This window comes from Schistocerca cancellata, unplaced genomic scaffold (assembly GCF_023864275.1).
Source record: "Schistocerca cancellata isolate TAMUIC-IGC-003103 unplaced genomic scaffold, iqSchCanc2.1 HiC_scaffold_718, whole genome shotgun sequence".
Lineage (NCBI taxonomy): Eukaryota > Metazoa > Arthropoda > Insecta > Orthoptera > Acrididae > Schistocerca > Schistocerca cancellata.
The window spans coordinates 15,246,209-15,264,566 of NW_026046729.1; the positions used below are offsets into that span (position 1 = coordinate 15,246,209).

The 18,358-nt window shown below is 43.3% G+C and overlaps 1 protein-coding gene across 1 annotated transcript in view; it reads right to left on the bottom strand.

Moving 5' to 3' along the window:
* The window catches only part of LOC126141542 (irregular chiasm C-roughest protein-like), a 501,974-nt gene that overhangs the window by 263,941 nt on the left and 219,675 nt on the right, over positions 1 to 18,358 (bottom strand). The window lies entirely within an intron of this gene.

Sequence of the window (18,358 nt, forward strand, 5' to 3'; positions counted from 1 at the left end):
TTGTATGAACCAAGATGATAAGATATGGGAAATTAGGGCTTATAAGAATGCTTCACTCTGTTTACGAGTGGAACAGGAGAGGAAATGACCAGACCACGTGCCGCACGGTGGCTTGTGGAATAGCTATGTAGAAGTAGATGTAGATGAAATTCTTAATACGTAGTATATGTTGCAGGCCAGTGGTGAAAAATAAACCAACTTGAAGTTGCTATTTCAAGATGTAATTGTGTCACTTTGTTGTTTTATTATAAAAATACTTGCATTAACTTAATCTGAAAATTGTCTTCTGGACTTGTGCTTCGGAGAATTGTAAAATCTGATTTAAGTAAGAAGCAAAACTGAACCACATATGAAATATTACAACTACTTGAATTTACAACAAACTGTTGCACATTTTCTGAAAAGAAATGATTTTTAAGTTTTTTATCAGCTAAAAGTACGATAGCTAATTCTAGATGTACATGCATACTCTGCAAATCGCATTCAAGTGCCTGGCAGAATGTTCATGGAACCACCTTCACAATAATTCTCTATTATTCCAACGCCGTACAGCGCGCGAAAAAAACGAACACTTATATATTTCCGTACAAGCTCTGACTTCACTTATTTTTTATGGCGATCGTTTCTACCTATGTAGGCCGGCATTAACAAAACGTTTTCGCATTCGGAGGAGAAAGTTGGTGATTGAAATTTCACGAGGAGATTCCGCCACACAGAACAACGCCTTTGTTTTAATGATGTCCATCCCAAATGCTGTACCGTTTCAGTAACACCCTCTCTCCTATTTCGCGATAACACAAAACGTGCTGCCCTTCTTTGAATTTTCTCAACGTACTCCGTCAATCCTATCTGTTAAGGTTACCACACCGTGCAGCAGTATTCTGAAAGAGGAAGGACAAGCGTTATCCAGAAAGTGATTATAGTGGGCACTAACTTTAAAAAACAATGTCAGTGCAAATAAAAATTATTCAATTCCATCGTGGCGTGGTGGAACAGCAGCCTTCTATGGCTGCTAGCTAAAAAAGGGTTGTAGGTTGCAGAATGTTCTTTATTAACTTAAGAACGGCACGTTTCGCCCGTATAGGGCATCATCAGGTTATGTTAAAAAGATTCAGATAATTTCTGCCAAAATTCATACGTGAAGAAGTCATGATACGGCATGAAAAGCAGACTCATGGAGGCGATGACAGGCATAGCAGCGCAGAACAGAACAGCACCTCGCCAGCACATATGAATATGCATGCACACTGTGAATACGGACGGACCCCTGCAGCCGTTGTAGTTTACGGCTGTTCAGTTTTCGTGCGAAGCCCTGTTCTGCTCTGCGCTGCTATGTCTGCCGTCGCCTGTATGAAGTTGTTTTTTAATACGTTTTATGCGGCATCATGCCTTCTTGATGGACGATTTTTGACAGAAAATTTGTTATATTTTAACATAACCTGATGGTTTCCTCTCGGGGAGAAACGCGTCGTTTTTAAGTTAATAATGAACTTTCTGCAACCTACGACTATGCCGTGTTTCTTGACTTCCGCAAGGCGTTCGATACAGTTCCCCACAGTCGTTTAGTGAACAAAGTAAGAGCATATGGACTATCAGACCAATTGTGTGATTGGATTGAGGAGTTCCAAGATAACAGGACGCAGCATGTTATTCTCAATGGAGAGAAGTCTTCCGAAGTAAGAGTGATTTCATGTGTGCCGCATGGGAGTGTCATAGGACCGTTGCTATTCACAATATACATAAATGACCTGGTGGATGACATCGGAAGTTTACTGAGGCTTTTTGCAGATGATGCTGTGGTGCATCGAGAGGTTGTAACAATGGAAAATTGTACTGAAATGCAGCAGGATCTGCAGCGAATTGACGCATGGTGCAGGGAATGGCAATTGAATCTCAATATAGACAAGTGTAATGTGCTGCGAATACACAAAAAGATAGATCCTTTATCATTTAGCTACAAAATAGCAGGTCAGCAACTGGAAGCAGTTAATACCATAAATTATCTGGGAGTACGCATTAGGAGTGATTTAAAATGGAATGACCATATAATGTTGATTGTCGGTAAAGCAGATGCCAGACTGAGATTCATTGGAAGAATCCTAAGGAAATGCAATCCGAAAACAAACGAAATAGGCTACAGTACGCTTCTTCGCCCACTGCTTGAATACTGCTCAGCAGTGTGGGATCCGTACCAGATAGGGTTGATACAAGACATAGAGAAGATCCAACGGAGAGCAGCGCGCTTCGTTACAGGATCATTTAGTAATCGCGAAAGCGTTACGGAGATGATAGATAAACTCCAGTGGAAGACTCTGCAGGAGAGACGCTCAGTAGCTCGGTACGGGCTTTTGTCAAAGTTTCGAGAACATACCTTCACCGAAGAGTCAAGCAGTATAATGCTCCCTCCTACGTATATCTCGCGAAGAGACCATGAGGATAAAATCAGAGAGATTAGAGCCCACACAGAGGCATACCGACAATCCTTCTTTCCACGAACAATACGAGACTGGAATAGAAGGGAGAACTGATAGAGGTACTGAAGGTACCCTCCGCCACACACCGTCAGGTGGCTTGCAGAGTATGGATGTAGATGTAGATGTAGATATTTTTCAAATAGCAGTGAATTCAGTTGTAAATACCTCGTCCGTTTGTCAAAGGTTAATGCAAGTTGCTACGCTGCTGGATTGTCTAATCTTTGGTTCACACAGTAGTGGAATGAATTGTGCTAATGAGACACATCTTAACAGTCGACCATCTCGAACTTCATCAGCCTAAAATTAAAATGATTTTCTAACCGCAATTCAATCGCAAGAGCGATAAAAGAGTCTGGTACATTACAGTTAACTCTAAGAGAGATGCTTAGTGTTGTAGCAATTCCGATAGTGAAACGACGTTACGTCTAACATCCTAGGTAGTTCAAAATCACTGCACTACTCTTAGGAGTGGAAGAGCCAGACAAGTGCACATGACACCAGGCATCGAACGATTTACGAGGTGCACTGTTGCGATAGTATCAAAATTCATAATACAAAACTGTATTTGGTCTTTTACCGTACTATCGGTTTCGGTTACCAACCATCATCTTGTACGAAACTCTGAAGAAACGAACTTACATATTACGAGAATGGAGAAACAGGAATGAACCAAATACAGCTTCATGTTATGAATTTTGTGACACGTATTTGCGCTGTTGACATCAGCCTGAATAAAATGTTCCAGGCAGTAACAGCTTGACGAAGCCCTTGCGAAAGGATAACAGGAATGGTTGACAAAAATCTGTAATATAGTTTTGATTCACCGCCTGGGATGCTTTTCACAGTAAAATGAGGAGTATATGTGTAGACGCTGACGTAGATCCATACAGTTAGACGCCAGTAAATTACACGTTCGTGTTCAACTACATAGTTCGGTTCAACAGTTCCTCTGCCGTATAGAAATAAATTGTAAAGAAGAAAGAACAATTACCTACAACGGAAACACTGCCGTGAGTAGAAAGTGAAAACTTTTTATATACTGGTATTTTTGAGTTACCTGTACCAAAGGAAATCGGAATAAAGAGGTTACACATTAAAACGTCATGTCTGATGCTGAAGTTTGACTGTATAAATATGGAAACTAATAACAGTTCTTGGATTCATTATTTTGTGTGAGGTGTCAGCAATTAAAATTTTAAATAAGGATTAATATTTTGTATGAAGTTTGTTGAATATTGCTGAGTGCTCTCATTCTCAACTACTGGATGAATATACCCCAGGAAACCGGCGCGCCTCGAGTTACGCTGCCTGAAGGAATAGACCTAAATCCAGTTTGCCCTATTGAGTTAAACATTTAAGGTAAAATTGCACCTTGTAATAATTAAATAACGACTACGTCTAAATTTTTTTAGATTGGATTAACAGTTATACGGAATGCTGGGTATGAAATTTTTGTTGCCCATGGTGACGGAGCACGTAGCTTTGGGGTCTAAGTATTATCACGTTAGAGATCATTGTACGCTCCTGGAAATTGAAATAAGAACACCGTGAATTCATTGTCCCAGGAAGGGTAAACTTTATTGACACATTCCTGGGGTCAGATACATCACATGATCACACTGACAGAACCACAGGCACATAGACACAGGCAACAGAGCATGCACAATGTCGGCACTAGTACAGTGTATATCCACCTTTCGCAGCAATGCAGGCTGCTATTCTCCCATGGAGACGATCGTAGAGATGCTGGATGTAGTCCTGTGGAACGGCTTGCCATGCCATTTCCACCTGGCGCCTCAGTTGGACCAGCGTTCGTGCTGGACGTGCAGACCGCGTGAGACGACGCTTCATCCAGTCCCAAACATGCTCAATGGGGGACAGATCCGGAGATCTTGCTGGCCAGGGTAGTTGACTTACACCTTCTAGAGCACGTTGGGTGGCACGGGATGCATGCGGACGTGCATTGTCCTGTTGGAACAGCAAGTTCCCTTGCCGGTCTAGGAATGGTAGAACGATGGGTTCGATGACGGTTTGGATGTACCGTGCACTATTCAGTGTCCCCTCGACGATCACCAGTGGTGTACGGCCAGTGTAGGAGATCGCTCCCCACACCATAATGCCGGGTGTTGGCCCTGTGTGCCTCGGTCGTATGCAGTCCTGATTGTGGCGCTCACCTGCACGGCGCCAAACACGCATACGACCATCATTGGCACCAAGGCAGAAGCGACTCTCATCGCTGAAGACGACACGTCTCCATTCGTCCCTCCATTCACGCCTGTCGCGACACCACTGGAGGCGGGCTGCACGATGTTGGGGCGTGAGCGGAAGACGGCCTAACGGTGTGCGGGACCGTAGCCCAGCTTCATGGAGACGGTTGCGAATGGTCCTCGCCGATACCCCAGGAGCAACAGTGTCCCTAATTTGCTGGGAAGTGGCGGTGCGGTCCCCTACGGCACTGCGTAGGATCCTACGGTCTAGGCGTGCATCCGTGCGTCGCTGCGGTCCGGTCCCAGGTCGACGGGCACGTGCACCTTCCGCCGACCACTGGCGACAACATCGATGTACTGTGGAGACCTCACGCCCCACGTGTTGAGCAATTCGGCGGTATGTCCACCCGGCCTCCCGCATGCCCACTATACGCCCTCGCTCAAAGTCCGTCAACTGCACATACGGTTCACGTCCACGCTGTCGCGGCATGCTACCAGTGTTAAAGACTGCGATGGAGCTCCGTATGCCACGGCAAACTGGCTGACATTGACGGCGGCGGTGCACAAATGCTGCGCAGCTAGCGCCATTCGACGGCCAACACCGCGGTTCCTGGTGTGTCCGCTGTGCCGTGCGTGTGATCATTGCTTGTACAGCCCTCTCGCAGTGTCCGGAGCAAGTATGGTGGGTTTGACACACCGGTGTCAATGTGTTCTTTCTTCCATTTCCAGGAGTGTATAACCGCGTTAGAAACTCATAGTAACTGATTACCATATTTTGCCAGTATAGTTATATAGGTATCTCTTTTTTTGTTTGATATGTGAATTGGTAAATAAAATGTGGGGTAGATGTGTTAAGAGAAAGAGAAAGTGACCCTAGGCATGAAACAGTCGAGTAACAGCCGGGAGGAGAACAGTTTCTTGAAGTGGCACAGCTCGCTTCCCGGAATGGCACGAAAGCCTCCTACAAAATCTTAACTGTTGCTGTAAGTATTAAGAATGTCATTCTTTTGTCGATGACAAATGACACCAAAGCTTTAGAGTGTGAAACTGCGAGCACTTAAGTTCCTCATTAGGCTATAAAACGATCATGGTTGAGATAGTGAACCGTGACCAATAAAAGCTACGATTAACTAAAGGTTTAGACAAATTTTAGAATTCTATTGTATGAGATCTTAGAGACGAACTTGTGACCCTATCGGTTTATCTAAGAAACCACAGAGTACCGAGAATAGGGTTTCATGGCACCTGTTAAGGAATCTGGATCCAGTTACGAGAGGGTGCTGTATTAAGTCATCGGGGACATTAGTACAGAAAAAGGCAACGCGTCAAGATGTTGAGATTTGCTAGAATTTCAAAATGGACGGGGTTAAAGTGGCCGTGGCAATGTCTTATTTGTTTTAGCATAAGCCACGTTGTAGTATCGTAGGTTGTGCTCTGGACTTCGATTCTAGCAAATGTAATTTAAAAATGGCTTATACATTCCGTTGATTTGATTGGTATTCAAAAGTTAAAGAAGGGTTTTTCTGAGGTTGGAAAAGGTAGAATATATATTTTTAAAGGAACACACCGCACATTTGATTGTTTAATTGTTTATTCAACTACAACCCAGGTTTCGGCGTTTTACGCCATTTTCGATTATTCGATTTTATGCCTTTAATATCAAATACTTAAAAATGGCATTAAAGGCCGAAACCAGGGTTGTACTTAAATAACCAATAAAACAGTCAAATGGGCGGTGTGTTCCTTTACAAATATTGTATGAGTGTTGTTCCGCAACATCAAAACATGTTTAGTTAAAATATAGATTTAAATACACTTAAAAGAAAAATATTCATAATGAAGGAAGCATCCGAATGGAACGTAAATCGGTAAATGTGATACACATGTACAGACTAACAAATACACTACTGACCATTAAAATTGCTACACCATGAAGATGACGTGCTCCAGACGCGAATTTTAACCGACAGGACGAAAATGCTGTGATATGCAAATTATCAGCTTTTCAGAGCATTCACACAAGGTTGGCACCGGTGGCGACACCTACATCGTGCTGACATGAGGAAAGTTTCCAACCGATTTCTCATACACAAACAGCAGTTGACCGGCCTTCCCTGGTGAATCGTTGTTGTGATGCCTCGTGTAAGGAGGAGAAATGCGTACCATCACGTTTAGGAGTTTGATAAAGGTCGGATTGTAAACTACCGCGATTGCGGTTTATCGTATCGCGACATTGCTGCTCGCGTTGGTCGAGATCCAATGACTGTTAGCACAATATGGAATCGGTGGGTTCAGATGGCTAATACGGAACGCCGTGCTGGATCCAAACGGCCTCGTATCACTAGCAGCCACGATGACAGGCATCTTATCTGCACGGGTGTAACGGATCGTGCAGCCACGTCTCGAACCCTGAGTCAATAGATGAGGACGTTTGCCAGACAACAACCATCTGCACGAACAGTTCGACGACGTATGCAGCAGCATGAGCTATCAGCACGGAGACCATGGCTGCGGTTACCACTGACGCTGCATCACAGCCAGGAGCGCCTGCAATGGTATGCTCAACGACGAACCTCGGTGCACGAATTGCAAAACGTCATTTTTTCGGAGAACCCAGGTTCTGTTTACACCATGATGATGGTGGCATCCGTGTTTGACGACATCGCGGTGAACGCACATTGGAAGCGCCATACTGGGGTATCACCCGGCGTGGTTGTATGGGGTGCCATTGGTTACACGTCTCGGTCACCTCTTGTTCGCATCGACGGCACTTTGAACTGTGGACGTTACATTGCAGATGTGTTGCGACCCGTGGCTCTTCCCTTCATTCGATCCCTGTGAAACCCTACAATTAAGCAGGATAATGCACGATCGGCTGTTGCAGGGCCTGTACGCGTCTTCCTGGATACAGAAAATGTTCGACTGCTGCCCTGGCCAGCACCTTCTACAGATCTCTCACCAATTGAAAACGTGTGGTCAATGGTGGCTGAGAAACTGGCTCGTCACAACACGCCAGTCACTCCTATTGATGAACGGTGGTATCATATTGAAGCTGCTTGGGCAGCTGTACCTGTACACGCCATCCAAGCACTGTTTGACTCAATACCCAGGCGTATCAAGGCCGTTATTACGTCCAGAGGTGGTTGTTCTGGGTACTGATTTCTCAGGATCTATGCACCCAAATTGCGTGAAAATGTAATCTCAGTTGAAGTATAATATATTTGCCCAATGAATACCCGTTTATCATCTGCATTTCTTCTTGGGGTATCAATTTTAATGGCCTGTAGTGTAATTAAAATTTCAGAAAAAGTGGATTATTTATTCATGGGGAAGAGGTTCACAAATTAAACAGGTCAGTAACCCGTCCATTATTCGGCTCGGTGTTGATTAATAAATGTGTTTGATGTCCTCGTGAGGGAAAGCGTGCCACAATCTGGCCAATTGGCGGGCTAGATAGTCTAAATCGCGAGGTGGTCGGAGGGCACTGCCCATAATGCTCAGAACGTTATCAATTGGAGAGAGATCCGGCGACCTTGCTGATCAAGGTGGGGTTTGGTAAACACGAAGACAAGCAGCAGGAAATGCTGGCTGGTATTATCTTGCTGAAATACAAGCCCAGGATGGCTTGCCATGAAGGACGAGAAAATTGGGCATAGAATGTCGTCTATGTATTGCTGTGCTGTAAGGGTGCCGCCGTCGACAACCAAAGGGTTCCTGCTGTGACAAGAAGTGGCATCTTAGACCATCTGTCGTGGTTGGCGAGTCGTGTGGCGGTCAACAGTCACGCTGGTATCCCACCACTGTGTGGGGCTTCTCCAGACACGTCTACGATCTGGAATCTCATTGACTGGAGTATAAATGCCTACAGTGCTGAGTTCAGAAATTAGCCCCGATGACCAGCGAATACATGTTCTGAGACGCTCCGGACAGCAATGGTGTACCAATACGACTGTCACCCTCCATATGGCCCGACAGGCAGAACTGATGGTTTCGGATATTATTTCACTTCATACCTGAAGCCCTATGGTGGTCATCCGCGGAACCCTTAAAGCACAGCGGCACGTCGACGATATTCTACGTCCCCTTTGTTCCCCTTCGTGGCAAGCCATCCTAGGCTTACTTTTCAGCAAGATAATGCCAGCAAGCTTACTGCGAGAGTTTGTACTGCCTATCGTTTTGCTTGCCAGGCTGTACCTTGGGAAGCAAGGCTACCGGCTCCAATTCAGTACGTTTGGAGCATTAAGGGCAGGAAACCCAAACCAGCTCGGGATTTTGGCGATCTAAGGGGCCAGTTGGCCAGGATTTGGTACGACGTCACTCAGCAGGAAATCCAGCAACTCTATTAATCAATGCCAAGCCGAATGACTGCTTGCATAAGGACCAGAAGTGGACCAGCGCGTTATTGACTTGCTCAGTTTGTGAAGCTCCTTCTCTTGACTAAATCGTTCAGATTTTGTGTAGCTGTAACCATTTCTTTGTATGTGCATATACATCACATCTTCCGTTTTCCGTTCTACTCTGATAATTCCATCGTGGTGCACCTTTATTTCGGTCTTAGCATTAAAGTCATACTCTTGTGGTTCTTCCAGTTAATGTAAATGCCGTGTGGCTAGGGCCTGCCGTCGGGTAGACCGTTCGCCTTGTGCAAGTCTTTCGAGTTGACGCCACTTCGGCGACTTTCGTGTCAAAGGGAGTGAAATGACGATGATAAGGACAACACAACACCCAGTCCCTGAGCGAAGAAGATCTCCGACCCAGCCGGGAATCGAACCCGGGCCGTTAGGTATGACATTCTGTCGCGCTGACCACTCAGCTACCAGATGTGGACTTCCAGTTAATTTAAACCCTGTATCTAATTTTCCTGTGACCAGATATATTCGGAAGTTCCACTTTTGTGATTCCGCCTATTAAACGTTTGTTACCGTTCAACTACAACTTTCATTTTTGTCCACAATATTTTTCCTTTCTAAAATTGCAGGTTTATCATTGAAGTATTCTTCAAGATCATCCTACGGTCACCTCCAAGTAAACGAGGCAATCACTTCCGGTTATCATTTCTGGCACCATTGGCGCATGTTTGCATCTTTGGTGCAGCTCAGTTCCTTAGTCTCTCTGGTCACGAGACCGAGTAGATTCCAATGGACACTCGGCATTCTATTTCCGGCTTCTCCGTGACGCTTCTGGTTTCCTGCTTGGTTGTCGTGATGTGGCTAGGAGTCTTGCAGTTTAGGAGGCTTTGGGTGAGATTTTTATTATTACTTGCCATGGTGGTTAGGAGTAGTTGTGTAGGTTATCCCAGTAGTATAATGAAAATATTCGCACAATTATTTTGCAACCGTTCCGCATACAAAAATTGTAGCGCTTTGTAACATGCCGTGGTAACATTTTGTGTGGCTAAACAAAGACTCACATATAGCTCGTTTCCCGTAAACTGGAAGTAGATTATGGGGTCGAGTAATATCTGCTCAGTCCGTTCCATTAAAGATTCAATCTTATCGTCCTCTCCTGCAATATATATGGTTTATTGTTTTGCCGAAGAAGTGACTCGAAAAGATGTAATTTTGCGGCTTTTCCTACAGTTTATGGTTCAAAATGGTTCAAATGGCTCTGAGCACTATGCGACTTAACTTTTGAGGTCATCAGTCGCCTATAACGTAGAACTAATTAAACCTAACTAACCTAAGGACATCACACACATCCATGGCCGAGGAAGGATTCGAACCTGCGACCGTAGCGGTCGCTCGGTTCCAGACTAGAGCGCCTAGAACCGCACGGCCACTCCGTCCGGCCTACAATTTATGTTAATGTCACATGTACTAAGAGCCCGTGTCGTCTGATTTGTATGTATAGCTTTGAGAACAACACATCACCTATTTGTGATATTTCTGTTTATTATTTCGCCTAAGTCATTCCTTTATTACTTTAATTGTTGGTTGCTAGTATGCCTTACGTCTTACGTCTTAGCGACATTTTTGGTGCATATATTCAGTTGACTACAGGTATGGCGAAGCATCCTCATGGTACAGCTTTTGGTTCTAAGCTGAAGGTAAACACGGTAATTCTCTTGGGCAGGGTGTAACGAGTGATCACCTGTTGCTCGGTGTTCGAGCACGTAGCTATGCAAATATGTTACCGTTGCGCATAGTTTACATGCAGTAAACGTGTATTTTCTGTGATTATTTATTTCATTGTTTGTGCAGGCAGATGGCTTTTTCAACCGTATCAATACATGCAAACATTCGTAATACGCACGGTAGTTTAACACAACACTATGTGCAGTTTCTGTCATCAATAGCGCAACAACACTGGATCTTACTGTTCATTCATGTACAAATTGTTTCACTTAATTTGAAGGTGAACTTCCAGGTCGTGCACAAGCTGAGACCTTTTGCGTATAATCGTCTATTTCGCTACCTTTTCTACGTTTGTAACTGACTTTCTTACACAGAACGGAATCATCTATGCACGCGAAGATTGCTAAGTTATCCACACAATCGAAACTTACAATTTTAACTTATCACGTACGGTCATTGCAGTGTAGACTCTGACAGGAATCAGAACCAGAAGAAAAATCTTTTAAAGAATATTACAGAGATGAGAACTATAGTGGTATGTGATGTACCCAAATCTGATTTGAAACACTTCATTTAATAAGCTGTTTAGCAGCACGATGAAAGTTTTTGTGCTTCTGTTGCATGGCATTGGCGGATGAGGTGGAAATGAATTTATGTTGGTGTCCTGGATCTTAATATTTTGAGGTATGTTAACCTTTTGCATACAACCAATCATCCATGGCATATAGGTCTCCAGGTTGCAAAGTGTGTTTCGTAAACTGGTGGATACCACCGAATGTGGACACAAGTGTACTAAAACGCAGTTCCTTTTGCCTTACTACTTATGTGTATGCTATTTTTAAAGAAATGTGACTTCTCACACTCGTGGCTTACTAGATCCGAAGACGATCGTTAAGTGCGATGAAAATTAGTTTTAAAGCGCGATTAATTGCAAGTGAATCCGTTCCGATACATATTTTATTTTTAAAAAATGAACACAATGGACACGTCGACAGTAAGTTCATGGTTGGCGTTCAACAAACAGTATAATGGACACTACCTTGGGTACTATCGTTTGTCGCTAACATCATGTACTATTTCAAATCCTTAATGTAGTATAGTGAAAGTCGGCACTACACAACAAATGTTGTAGCTTTGCATTTCCAAATTTCAAGGATAACTATGATTCCATCCCCAACATGCACATCTTTAGCGCCCCACTCCTACAACATACATTACACTACCCAAAACTTGACGCTGACAGCACCATTGTTTCCCGTCCAGTTTCCAAACCTGCTGCGCTGTTGCACCTATACCGACGCAGCCAACCAACCCATACATTAACCACACCCTCACCCGAAGCAATTCCAACCGACATCCATTCTCAGACGATGAAATCCGCCACAATATTTACCCATTGCATCAGTTTCAACCCTCCTCCGTCTTTCCTACCACACGTTAGAGTACACCCTCTCACTGTAGCGCTCTACGAAAAGGCCTTAATAATACGTTGTTTTTTGTACTTATACGACACTAATTAAAAAAAATTATTACGAGTTTTGTATTATTTGCTATGATTTAAAATTGAGGTAGTCACTGAATAAAACAAGTTGCTCTACTTTATAAAATTTTATTAACATTAAAAATAACAATGTGTTCTATCAAAGTACCAGGAATGACAATATGTTCTGTCAGAGGAAAGGTATATGAACCCCTTCGGTGTACCATATCTCTTTACTGTAATGAGCATAATTCAGCCACTTCAATGATAACGTAACAGCCTTCCCACAAATTTAATATTTCGTATGAATTTACTGTAAAATTGTGTAATAATTTCAGTGTAACACCTGTGTATTTTTGGAAACTGACCATCAGAGGAAAACATGGTATCCATGTAAAAAAAAGTGACTGCAGAAGTGAACGTTTCTAAGCGAGTAATTCACGGCGGGTCTCGAAGATACCCAATGATTGGGTGACAGCACGGCGAAAACTTGTGGGGTACTAATTAGTTTATGGAGAGAAGAAAAATTTTAGTAGTAGTCGAAGTAAGAGAAGACTGGGAGAGCTTAGGGAGTGAACTGAGATGGAGAACGCTGCAACATACAGACAGAGAGTAGGTGACCTCAGAGTGCATTTGATTATAGAATATGGACCGGAGCAGCCCCTGAAAGTTTTCTAGAAGTTTTTATATTAATTTTCTAATTGAAGTGCTAGCCACCGTCATTTTGCTTGTGTTCCAACCATTTTCAAGAAACCTTAATGTAGCAAAGAACTTTTTCAACTGCAGCACATCTCCAGGTCGGCAACATGTTCAATTCAGCTCGTTATCATTTGGCCAATTTCGTCGCAGCACATCATGTGAGAAATGGAATTTTGATAAAGCATTAAAGTGAAAAAAGGCGGGGCAGTACTGTTGGCATTTCCTTAAGGAAATGGTTAATAGCGTTCTACTGCATATCAGTTACACTAACAGAAGCAGATTTCTCTCTCGCAGCAGTGTCTGTAATCGAAGATTATAATTTGAACTGCGCGATCACATGCTACTGTAAATGAACGAAAGTAGTGACTTATTAGGATATAAGTTGATGATACTTAAGAACATGGTTTTCCTCTTGAAAGGGGATTGGATGTTGTCTTGGTACGGAAGGTAACAAAACTGTAACATGCTGAGAGGTATGATGATGACACTGGCACGCATAGTTTTCCTGTTAGTCGGAGACTGAATGTAAAGCTTGGTATGAAAGATAACATATGTGATGGAGACTGAATGTAAAGCTTGGTATGAAAGATAACATGTGTGATTTAATATTATCAGTATACTGAGATGATCTAACGAGAATCTAGACAACAGTATGTCTTGTCGAAACTTGTGTGAAACTTAAGGAAAGACTACAGTCAAGAGACACTAATTTTGATGTTAGATTTCATATAGACCTGCTATTTTATTTCATTGTACTAAGTGTCTTTTGTACCACGATAAGTAACAGTTGTTAGGCTTCACACACGCATAAGCACTCCATATTGCCGGCCAGTGTGGCCGTGCGGTTCTAAGCGCGTCAGTTTGGAACCGCGTGTCCACTACGGTCGCAGGTTCGAATCCTGCCTCGGGCATGGATGTGTGTGATGTCCTTAGGTTAGTTAGGTTTCAGTAGTTCTAAGTTCTAGGGGACTGATGACCTCAGTAGTTAAGTCGCATAGTGCTCAGAGCCATTTGAACCAATTTGAACTCCATATTTATTACAGTAAACATTTTGTTATTATTACTTTCAATCTAAACATCTTACTCAACGCGGAACATCTAATAAACGTCAGTAGAGCAGTATTTTTTTCAGCAGTTCTTTGCACAACAATTGCGTCAAACACAGTTGAGATTACAAGAGCAAACACTTGTCGGTTATCAACATTACAATGAAACTTCCGGCATATGTACTTTTACATCTATGTACGTATAGTTTTGAATCTGATTGCGTGTGCGTGAGTGTTTTGTCTTAATCACTGTAGTCAGGTATAAGTGGAAAGCTATTTATTTAGATATGAGAATTTTGGTGTTAAGCTGAGTCTGTCAGAGAAGCGTGAAAGTCGAATCCCGTCAGGAATGTGTTATTACCACCACGATATGCACGAACACGAAGTAATTAAGTACTTAAAACAATATAGTGAACTCGCTTTCGGAGCACTGTAAACCTTTGGGGGTGAGAGTGTTGTGTTCTCTCATACTTTCCAGTTACAGTACGAGGCATTGTGGTTTACGTCATCAAATCCCTCCCGAATTACTATTTTGGAAAGCTCACGGCGGTGAAACTCATGTAGAGACTATCTGCAACACGGACCTTAGTTCGCTGCCAGGCCACTTGGAGCGCTGCCAGTTAACTCGCCTTCTTATTGGCTGGTCTTTGTCTTGCATGTTCGTTTTCGTATCATAGTTTACAGAGGCTGGTTTCATCACATTGTGATTCTGATTATGTCTTCTCCCATGCATTCCACCCTTTGAACGGAATTGTAAATATGTTGCCAGTATTTGACTGCATTCTTCTCGAATCCGTGGTATTGGATACGAATCCTGCTCCGGGCATGGATGTGTGTGATGTCCTTAGGTTAGTTAGGTTTAAGTAGTTCTAAGTTCTAGAGGACTGATGACCTCAGAAGTTAAGTCCTGTAGTGGTCACAACCATTTGAACCATTTATTGGGTGCGGTAAATGATTCCATGTTCGTTTTTGTTTCGTCTAAAGCAGAAGCTGATTTCGTTGAATGATGATCTGTGAACTTAGGTCTACCTTTTATTGTTTACGAATCTGTGTGTGAAATGCTTGATCAAATGCATTTCGAATATAATGCTGGTATTCTACGTTACTTTTGTTTGCATCCCTTTTTCCGCACTTTCTCTTATTTAAGCTGGTTTTGACAGTATTGATATTCAACCTTATTACGTACTGACACGGAACGAGTATGCAGTTCTGCTTTAAATGGTGTAACTGCTAGCCAGCATTTCACAGTGAGTACAGATATACAGTAGAGCGCTCTCCCTCCCAAACTCTAAAAATACGACAGTAGTTACAAAAATGTACTCACACGTTATTAACTGGTACTGGAAACAGTACACTTTCGCAAAGGTCTCAGAAAATATGAGTGACCTGCACTAAATGCGAGGGTACGAAAAACGGAAGGGAACTAAAATACCGCAGAGTACGAGGAATGTACTTACAGCGCATTTAAATCGAGCAATATACACACGGATTCGTAAGCAGTAACAAACAGACACGAGTTCACAGTATACCATTCGACGGAATTAGCTGCTCTTTTAAACGGATCGAATGGAAATGTTTCATGTACCCCACCCAACATTACGGATGAGAGCAAAAATTAAGCAGAATCCGAGCAACATATTTACACTGCAGTTCCAAAGAAATTCAATACACACAAAGAGGTCTTAATGAGGAACATAATTTTCAGTTTACAACAACAACATAGTCGAAATTGCAACATTGGTTTTAAAAATAAACTTTACTTTCAGACTATCGGACCAACGAATGAAGTATAAATGAAAAATATCGTCATTACACGCAGAGTAAGAATACAAATTATCGGGCTACACATTTGAGAATTAGATGTTCACTGGCAGGACTCTCGGAACGCTGTTGTCAGTCTGTGTTTTCGTATCGAAACATGGGCCTTGCACTTCTGATAATTTTGTGTTCGGTTGGAAAAGTGTTCTATCTAGTAGCTCTATTAGCTGTTATAGCTATAATGGGAAGAGCCAGAGAATTAATTTAGGACCTTCTCAGTGCCACCACCCTATACATCTTACTGTACCTTCACTGTGTAACTCACATGATACTGTTTTTTAAAATGCTAAAGCCATACGAAACGTGCAAGCACCCCTCTCTTTAGTCTGTACTCTCCCACTGCACATCATTCCAATTTTATTGAATGTGCAGTGCGACATTTTAGATATGTCCCGCTCTTTCTGCGGCATATCTTTATTTAGATCTTCATTATCATCTTCGACAGTTTCCACCCTCTGGCAGGGTCTCTTTGGAACATAGGGCTCTCCATCGCCTTCTGTCTTCCCACTCACTCCGTCTTTATCTTGTTCCAATCTTCCCCTATCTTCTGGACGCATTCCTCTACTCCTATCAGCCATCTGTTTCTCGGTCTCCCTCTTAGTCTCTTTCCTTCCAGTTTCATCTCATGTATCCTCCTGGGTATCCTCTCTTCAAATGTTTCAAATGGCTCTGAGCACTATGCGACTTAACTTCTGAGGCCATCAGTCGCCTAGAACTTAGAACTAATTAAAGCTAACTAACCTAAGGACATCACACACATCCATGCCCGAGGCAGGATTCGAACCTGCGACCGTAGCGGTCGCTCGGCTCCAGACTGTAGCGCCTAGAACCGCAGGACCACTCCGGCCGGCTATATCCTCTTCTCCTCCATTCTCTTAACATGCCCGTACGATCTTAGAATTAATTTCTCTGTCTCCTCTTGTAAAGGTTACTTACACCTTCATTAACTCTCACATCCTCTCATTTCTTAACCTGTCTATGTCTTTAGATACAAGAAAAAAAATTTAGAAACAGCTACATTTTTAATACAATGAATGAAATTTCTATTTTAATTGATGAAAACGAATGTCAAACTTCACCTTAAATTTCACTGCATCAGTATTTGTAGTACTCTGTAAAGATTGGACTCTGTCCGGATAGCGCGAAAGAGCTAAAACAGCAATACAGGAAAAGAGAGACCGTGATGTCGCTGACACGATCGGTTTGCTCCGATCGCTACCATTAAATCACGTGCCCAATAATTTCCGGAATGTCATTACATAGTGTCAACATCGATACGTACTGTTGCGTGATCGCACGTGGGGACCAGAACCGTTCTGCTTTATTTGTGGTGCAACGTGCGACCAGCTGGAAGCTCATCGTAGACAAAGTATGGAGGTCTCTGTGTTTGTGTTTGTGCGTGTGCGTGTGTGTGTGTGTGTGTGTGTGTGCGAGTGTGTGTGTGTTTGTGCGTGATGCGTGTGTATGTCTGACACTAATTACTCGTTTCCTCAATTGTGATGGTGCTCGTCGGCTCATACAGTTCTCTTTTACTGTTGTGGTTCGCAGCGCACGAATACAGACATCTGGTCTGCTGCTTTGAAATCGATGTTAACGAGGCGACTGTTTGCACCGGGTACATTGGTTGGATGATATTTTGGAGGCGGAGTAATTTACGGCATTACCCAGTCAGGATACACGCGAATAAACGCCCTGGCTGCGGGCCGCCGTATCGCTGACAGCGGCGAAGAATGGGACAGCGTCCGCTCGGACGCAAACAGACGAGCTCGCATTCGTCCACCGGACGAGACACTTGCTGCTGATGGGGCTGTTGACGTCGGAGCGCTTGCTGTGAGCCGGGTAATGACTCACGGCCTGTGCGCGCCGGCACTCGGCCGCGTCGCGCTGTATGTGCTCAGAGTACGTGAATGTGTGTGTGTGTGTGTGTGTGTGTGTGTGTGTGTGTGTGTGTGAGAGAGAGAGAGAGAGAGAGAGAGAGAGAGAGAGAGAGAGGGAGAGAGTGAGACTGTCATAGGAAGGTAAGGCCAGTGGCGCCATTTGATTTATGTTCGATAATGAATAATACAGCTGTCAACATCCAGACACTGTTTCCAAATAAGAGGAATTGCTACACGTTCATCTAACAGAGGGACGTCACAATTTGGGACAATATAGGAAGAGCGAAATATTCCTGAACTTTGGCCACAAAATTTTCCTACTCTTACCTTTTACTTGCTATGCATTGTCTCTGATGTGTTGGCAGATGTGCCAACACCTTGTAGTTAGAGGAGGCCGAAATGCACGCTATAATCTAACGCAGACTGGCGTGAGGTCTGGAACAGGATACGTAATGAATGCTATAAAGAAAAGTACGTAGCTGCTGGAATACTTAACTTTAATCCATCATTTGTATACAGCATTCTTGACGATACAAGTGAGACTCTCTCTAGAAATGGTTAATGGCGCCTTGCTAGGTCGTAGGCATGGACTTAGCTGAAGGCTATTCTAACTATCTCTCGGCTAATGAGAGAAAGGCTTCGTCAGTGTAGTCGCTAGCAGAGTCGTCGTACAACTGGGCCGA